Source organism: Ovis canadensis, chromosome 1 (genome assembly GCF_042477335.2).
Source record: "Ovis canadensis isolate MfBH-ARS-UI-01 breed Bighorn chromosome 1, ARS-UI_OviCan_v2, whole genome shotgun sequence".
Lineage (NCBI taxonomy): Eukaryota > Metazoa > Chordata > Mammalia > Artiodactyla > Bovidae > Ovis > Ovis canadensis.
Window position 1 is genome coordinate 169429381 of NC_091245.1, and position 8671 is coordinate 169438051.

General features: G+C 37.3%; 1 pseudogene; it reads right to left on the bottom strand.

Moving 5' to 3' along the window:
• Positions 1–3262: 3262 nt before the first annotated feature.
• Positions 3263–3363, bottom strand: LOC138431568 (U6 spliceosomal RNA; annotated as a pseudogene).
• Between the last annotated feature and the right edge of the window lie 5308 nt (positions 3364–8671).

Sequence of the window (8671 nt, forward strand, 5' to 3'; positions counted from 1 at the left end):
ATTAGTCATTCTACCCCCTGGCACATGTATGAATAAACCCGCTACTCTCCACCTTGGATAACACTACCTAGAGTTGCCCATGTGAGAAGCAACATGGTCACAAATTAAATGCCTGTGTTTTAGACTAACTGACCTCATAATGATAATACCAGAGTAGGCACTCATTGGAAACTGCAGACTTGAAAGTGAAGACTCAACTCAAGGAAAGCCATAGTTTCAGAAAATAAATGTCCATCTATTTTGCCGAGTTCCACTAAAATGTACTTTTTTAGCCCTAAATGTAATTTTTTTTTAAGTGGAAAGTATTCTGCCTATTAATCTGAACAAAGATTTCAGTAGTTCTATGGACTTGGTAATTAGATCCAGCATGCATTTCTTGTTGGAACAGCTTAGTATCTTTGGACTTGACAATAGGGACAAATTTCAGATTGTGAAATAGCTTAATTGATTTGGGGCTTAAGTTTGAAATTGCTGTTTATTTTCTTAATTCATGGTATCTTAATTCACATGGCCTTCTCTCTGTGTGTGCAGCCAGTATTTCTTCTCAGGCAGGATTTTAGTTTTAAGTACTTGCAAGAAAGTGTGGAATCCCTCTGACTGGCTCTCCTGAAAGCCTCAGGTACCTCACTGCCCTGAAAGTCAACTGCTCCTCTCTCTGCACTTAAGTCTCTTCAGTTTAGGCCATTATCTCAGTGGGAGCCTGCCCACTGAGATCTGTCTTTTTGGATTGGCTCCAAATGTTTTTTACATTGGATATCACTGTCATTCATTTTTTAAAAAGTCTGTCTCTCCTCCACTATTCCCAAGAAGTGTTCCTTCCAGAGTTACTTTAAAATTATCAAAAAATTATCCTTTTTAAAAGGCTCTTACATGTATGGAAGTGAGAATTATTAATCTTAAGGACAGCAATTTTGTCTGGTGTAACTTCTTATGTCTATCTGAAGAAAATTTTAAATATATCACTTGGGAAAACAAGCAAGCATTTGAACCTTTTGGGTTCTATGCAAATCTTTCCAGACTCCTGGAAAACTTTTTAAAAAGGTAAATTTCTGGACTCAACTTGTAGAGAGTTGAAAAATAGTATACTATATTACTTTAAGAATAAAAATGAATGAATGAGACTCATCTAGGGTCTCACAAAATGATTTTTTTATAGAGCAAATGGGGCTACATTAGAGAGGTAGATTTTTCCAAACAGGCCCTCTAAATTTGGTGAAAATGTCCAGTTTTTTCATGTGGTGCAGATGACAGAGAAAGAGATCTATAGACAGAAATTTAACTTACATTGTTTATTCATTTCCATACATACTCCAATCATACAGGCCAGTGAAGTACATTGTTTAAAGCTCAGGAATTTATAGACAGTTAACAGGTTCTCTATTATGCCATTATTCTATTTCCAAAGCTATAGAATGAGTCAGTTTTGTTTCTTCCCGCAATTATTATATCAAATCTGTTATCAAGGTCAAATATATATTGAATTAGTCAATTTTTTTCTATCTTTCCTGCCACCACCCATGTTTAGGTTTTCCCGGATTACTACAATAGACTTAAAAAAAATTTTACTATGAAAAATTCAAATATACTCAAAAGTAGAGAGAATATTATATTGAACACTCATATCTGGCATAAAGCTTCATCAATTGTAAATATTTTGCCATTCTTCCCCCTTAATTTTTTTCTGGAGTATGTTAAAGCCTACTATACTCATCATAGAAAGTCTGTGTGTATCTCTAATAGATCAGCAATTTTTGTCCCTGATAGCTTTGTAATTATTCTTTCTCTGATCTTATTTTTCTCACCGATTTCCAAATTTCCAACCATTTAGCATACTCTTACAGAAACTTAAAAAGTTTTCAAAGGCTCAGTGTTGCTCACTAAATCAAGTACAAACTCTTGTCCTGGTTCACAAAGCCATCTTACTTTAACTTCCCTCAACCGTTTAACCTTATCTTCTGTTATTCTCCAAAAGCTGTCAGGTGGGTCTCCTTGTTGCTTATCAGAGGCTTTGTTTATTCCTGTCCGTAGTCATGCTCTTGCCTACCCAAATTCTGTGGATCCTTGAAAGCTCTGCTTGACTGCCACTTCCTTTATGAAACTTTCCCCAGGTCATACTGACTTGTCTCATGTCTGAACTCTGGAATTCAAACTGAGTTCCTATAACCTTAAATCTGATATTTTTAATGCTATCCCAGTCTTAATAATTGTAACCTGGAAAGTGGATTCTGAATCACTGACTAGCAGCATTTGTTTTTAAAAACATCTTTAAAATGTTTGAGTGAATGCTATCATTAGGGATACAGTGAAGATAAGCAATGCTGGACAAATGGAGTGTCAGTATGGCAGACAGAATTCTAGATGCCCATGACCTCGACCCCTGGTGTTACTCCTGTGATTATATTATGTCAGACGGCAAGAGTAACTTTTCAGTTGTAATTAAGGGTGACCTTAAACTAGGGAGACTGTTCAGGTGCACCTGAACACTTTAAAAGCATAGAGTTTTCTTTGGCTGGTCACAGAAGAGGGAGTCAGAGAGAGTCTAAGTCTAAGAAGGGTTCAACCCACAGTTATTGACCTTGAAGACAGAGGAAGGTGCCCACAAGCTAAGAAATTCAGGTAGTTTCTAGATATCCAGAAAGAAAAAGGGATCTCAGTTCACATGCCCAAGGACATGGATTTTGCCAACAACCTGAATAAGCTTGGAAGCAGATTCTTCCTCAGAGCCTTCAGATAAGAACTCATCCCAGTTGACTATTTTGTCCTTGTGAAGCTCCTTACAGAAAATACAGCCAAGCCTACCCAGACTTTTGACCTGTGGAACTGTGAGCTTGTAGTGAACTTTTACACATTTCCTGCTGTTCTTCCTTTTTTTTTTTTTTTTTGGTTTCAGTTTTATTGGGGGTATAATTAAAACTATATAAGTTTAAAGTGTACAGAATAATGACTAGACATGTAAATTGCGAAATGACTGTCACAGTAGGTTTATTTATCATCCATCACCTCATATGGTTATAAAGTTTTTGGTTTCCCTTGAGATAAGAACTTTAGGGATGTATGCTCTTAGCAACTTTCAAGTATACAGTAGTGTGAACTACAGCCATCATGTTGTACATTATATCCTTGCTACTTATTTATATTTTAGCTGAAAGTTTGTAACTTTGACCACATCACCCAATTCTCCTACCTCCCACTTCTTGCCTCTGGTAACCACGTATCTGTTCTCTTTTTATATGAGTTTTTTTTTTTTTAATATTCCACATGTAAATACATAGAACACTACATGAATTTGTGTCATCCTTGTGCAAGGGCCATGGAAATCTTTTCTGTCTGGTTCCAGTTTTTGTATATTTACTGCTGAAGTGAGCATCCTGCTATTCTTATCAAGGCTCCAAATCAGTAAGGAGGTGTTCCCGTAAGTTGAAGCACTCGTTTTAACACACGTGGTCACTGCACAGGCTTAGCAGTGCCCTTTTGTCCATCAATTTCCCACTGCCGGTAGGAAAATTTTAAGGAACAGAAAGTCCATCTTGCCTGTTGCCTATGTTTTCAAAATAGTCTATAAGAGGGTCCTTGAGCAAAAAAGTCTATAAGAGGGTCCTATAAGAGGCTGCTTGAGGAGGGTGATTAGGATAGTCTCTCTGACCATTAGTAGCCTTGGTTCACTGCTCTATGTTTGCTGCAAGACTGGTGTTTTCTAGGAGCATCCTCCTAAACTCTACAGCAGCCAAGATATTAGATGGTAGGAGAACTTGTTTATAAAATAAATCCAGACACTCATTTTTGGAACTGGTCAACAAATAGTCACTGAGGATGCTTAGAAATTTGAGAACTGAAGTTACAGTTTCCTTTGCAGCTTAGAATCAGAGGTGATGGGCAGGAGTTTTATTATTATTAGTTTAACAAGCTTAAGTTACTCCAGCCATGCATATATAACAAAAACAAACGGTTACATACTCATTTGGGGTGCTTGTGAATGATTCAAAAAGAACTTGTTCCTTACAAAATTTATTGCTGAATGACTCATTACAGGATAACGATGAAAACAAGCCTTCTAATTTAAAGAGTTATGCAAGTATTATTTTAAAAGTCAACTTTGTGGGGTATAATTTCCATATAATAAAATGCATATATTTTAAGTGTATAGTTAAGTAAATGTATACACTCATATCATCATCATAGTCAAGATATAGCTCATTTTCTCACAGATCCCTCATACACAACCTCTGCAATCAGTCTCTTCTTTCAGCTATTGTTCCAGGCAACCATTGATTTCATTTTTGTCAGTATAGATAAGTTTTGCCTCTCTAGTATTCATACAAATGGAATCAGACAGTACACATATCCTTTGTATTGAGTTCCTTTCACTCAGCATGATGTTTTTGAGACTCATTCACAAGGTTGTATTTATTAGTAATCCATATTTTGTATTGCAGAGTAGTATTTAATTATATTAATAACACAATTTGTTAGCCTATTAGTGGGTATTTGAATTGTATCAGTTTGGGGCTATTATGAATAAAATTGCTATGGGCACTCTTTGGGTGCAAGTAGGTTATTTCATTTTGGTAAATACTTAGGGGTGGTATAGCTGGTTGATGTGATAAGTATGTTTAAATTTAAAAGAAACTGTCAAGCTGTTTTTCCAAGGTGATTGCACCATTTTCCATTCTCAATAGCGAGAAGATACTATTCTCAGTCTGCCTCAATACTTGGTATTGTCAGCCTTTTGAAAGGGTGTGTGGTAGTATCTCTCCAATGGATAGGTAGTGGTATCTGACCATAGCTTTAATTTGCAATTTCCTGATAACTAATGATGTTTCCATCTCTTCTTGTGCTCATCACCACACAGGTATCTTTGGTGAAGTGCCTGTTCAAGTTCTGCTCATCAAAGATAATTAGATTGTATCATTATTATCAAGTTATAAAAATTTTGAACTGTATTTTGAATATAAGCCTATTGTCATATATGTACTATAGAAATGTCTCTCAACTAGTAACTTGCCTTTTTGTCATTTCTTTAGGAAGTCTATTTTGCCTCATTTTTCACCTTCTTCTTCTTCAGGGCCTCTAATTACACATATTTAGGCCATTTTCTGCTGTCCTATGGGTCTCTAAGGATCTGCTTATTTTTCTTCAAAATATTTTCTCTTTATTCATTAGCTTGGATAATTGCTATAGATTTGCCGTCCTATGTTCAAGTTCATCAGTGACTGTTTCCCTCTCCTTTCTGACCTACTGTGATTTTTTTTGTCATTGTAATTTTTAAGTTCTAAAATTTCCATTTATTTTTAAAATTTCCATTATCTCTTCTTTATAGTTTACATTTCTCAGCAGAGTCCTTACCTTTTAACTTGTGATGTCCCTATCAGCATAATTTTTTGAACATATTTAAGCAGTTGCTTAAAAAACCTTTATTTTCTAAAAACATCATCTCAGTAATTTTGGGACTGGAGTCTTCCCCTTAACTATGGGTCACTTTGCTGTTTTTTTGCATGTCTAGTAATTTTTAAAATTATGTACTGCACGTTGTTGGTGGTGCATTGTATAGGTTCTGGACTTCTGTTATCTTCCTTTGAGTAGTGTTACTGTCTCTTCTATTATGCAGCTCATTTACTGATTGATTACCTGGCACCCTGTAGGCTTGTTTTTATTCTTTGCTAGAGGACACCTGTTGGAAAACTCAATATGTTTCTCAAGCCCCTCAATTATTGTGGGTCTCAACCTCTAAATTCAGTTTTCACTGCAGATCTTTTAAAGGCTTGGTTTCAGACTTTGTTAGGGTGGTTATTGGGTGGACCTTACCAGAACTTCCATGTCTTCTAGCACTGTTTGGTATCTAGTATGTCTATTCTGCCCTTGTCTCTATGGTGACTGTTCTCTATAGTTACTACAAGCCTCAGGTACTCTTGCCATGGGCATGTGCATCTTAGCTTCAAGCCAAGGGCTCGTAGAGAAACTTCTGCACAAGTTCTGGCTCTCTCCCTTCTCTCTACCCCCAACATACCTCCTTTACTTTCTGGTGCCCTGCCCTACAGATTCTGACTGCTTCAGCTTTCCTCAGCTCTGACCTCTGCCTCTTCTGCTCAGCAGGACCGTTGTGCTCTGTTGGAGTCTGGTTTGCTCTGTCATGGTTGGGCAATTGTGCCCAGGTAAAGATCCAGGGAAATCACAGTGCTCACTTTATGAAGTTCTCCTTTCTCAAGGCACATAGCATTGTGTTTCCTATTGTCTAAACACAGTGTTTAAAAAAATGTCCATTGTCTAAAAACAATGGCTTTATGTGCTAGCTCCAACTTTATTGTTTATAACAGAAGGGCTATTCCAACATCAATTGCTCCATATCTGGAAGTGAAAGTTTATAAGATGTGCCCTTAAGGATTAAATAAGGTAAAGATGAATGGATTTAACCCCAAAGAGACCCCAAAGCTGCTTTTTGCGCTGAAAAAGCATTTTTAATAGTCGTGAATCCCATCCGATGGTTCAAGGCACAGGCCCTATACATAGGAAGTTAGTGTGGTGGGTCGGGGGTAGATCTTCTACACTGGTTCCAGAAATGGAGTCCAAGAGCCATCTCTTTAAGAAAGAAAAACAGGGTCTCTAAAAATAATTGTGTAGTAGTAGTGAAAGCAATAACAAATTACTACTATTGAGTACTTAATGCTCTAGGTGTTCTTATTAAGGCTTTATTTTTATGAACCAATTTATTCTTTATAATAACCCAATCTTCAAGTCCTAATTACTAACCTGAATATTAGAATGACTAATTAACAATCCTGTTTAGAGATGAGAAAATTGCGGTACTAATAGGTTAAAAAAACTTTCTTGAGATGACACATCTGGTAAGTGGGAGATAAAAAGCCTTTTCCAGTTTCTATCATAGAAATGTTACACAGCACAAAGGATCTTAGAAGCACAGAGTGTATCCGCGTGTAAATGAGCAGGTGAGCTTGTGATGGTATTGGTGAGCACATGTGAGCATGTGAGAGTGTGTGTGGGTATGGGGCTCCTACCTCAGGGTCTTCCCAAATGGTGTTTTTTCTCTTGATAGCCCATCCCTCTTCATCTTAAATCAACTCAATCTTATCTTTCAGGATTTAACATCAATATCACTGTTTTAAAGATACCTCTCAGGTGTTTTCATAATGTGTTCTTATTTATTTCTTGCTATCACAATCATAATTGAATTTACAGAAATATTTAGTGAATGTCTTTTCCACTAGACTATAGGCTCCATGGGGCCTGTTTCCCACCATGTCTCCAACATGTAGCACAGTTTCTGGCTATGTGCTCAATGTGTATTTGTTAAATGAATAAACGAATGTCCAAGAGCAAGTGACTCTTCTCATGTTGCTATAAACTGATTTACTTTTGAGAATTGCAAAAGTTTTTTTTGCCTTTTCCTCCAATTAAAAACATTACGTATAGTAAAATTTATTCTTTTTGATATACTTTTTGCAAAAGTAAAAGAGTTATGTGCAACTGACAAAGGCAATTTCCAAAATATACAAACAGCTCATACATCTCAATAACAACAAAAAACCTGACCAAAAAGTGGGCAGAAAACCTAAATAGACAGTTATCCAAAAAAGACATACAGATGGCCTATAGGCTCATGAAAAGATGTTCAACATTGCTGATTATCAGAGAAATGCAAGTCAAAACTACAGTGGTCAAAATGGAGTCACCAAGAAAAGTCTACAAATAACAAAGGCTAGGTAGGGTGTAGAGGAAAGGGAACCCTCTTACACTTTTGGTGGGGATGTAAATTGGTACAGCTTCTATGGAAAACAGTATGGAGGTTCCTTAAAAAGCTGAAAATAGCACTACCAGACGATTCAGCAATTCTATTCCTCCTGATAACCCTTTGTAGTCAAACTCTACCCACAACCCTTACTCTCTGGCAACCACTGAGCATTGCTTATTTTGTATTAACCTGGCTCTTTCCTTTTGCTTCCTTCTTGTCTAATTTCAGTTTTCTTACTGCTCCTTAACACTCCTGACTACTTTATCAGAGAAATAAAATTACTTCTAGACTGTTGCCATACCCATTATGTCCCACATGGAGTTATTTAAACCAATAACTTGACTACTTGGAAGAGTAAGAAGAGAGACACTAGGCCAGTTGGCATTTTTGTCGGGGCATGTTATTTCTACTCTCTTAGCAGCTCCGGCATCTGTATGCATCTCTGCTTCACTGGAAGTGAAAGTGTTGGTTGTTCAGTTGTCTCTGACTCTTTGTGGCCCCATGGGCTATTGCCTACCAAGGTCCTCTGTCCATGGAATCCTCCAGGCAAGAATACTAAAGTGGGTAGCCATTCTCTTCTCCAGGATTCTTCCTGATGCAGTGATCAAACCTGGATATCTCTCATTGCAGGCAGATTCTTTACCGTCTGAGCCACCAGGGAAGCCCATTAGTCAATGAAAACCTACCCCTGCCTTCCGATTTGTCCAGATTAGTGCAATGGCCTCCATACTAGTTTCCATGCCTCCAGTGCTCCTTTCAGCATCACACCTTTTTGCCTTTTCATACTGTTCATGGGGTTCTCAAGGCAAGAATGCTGAAGTGGTTTGCCATTCCCTTCTCCGGTGGACCACGTTTTGTTGGAGAAGATTCTTGAGAGTCCCATGGACTGCAAGGAGATCAAACCAGTCAATCCTAAAGGAAATCAAC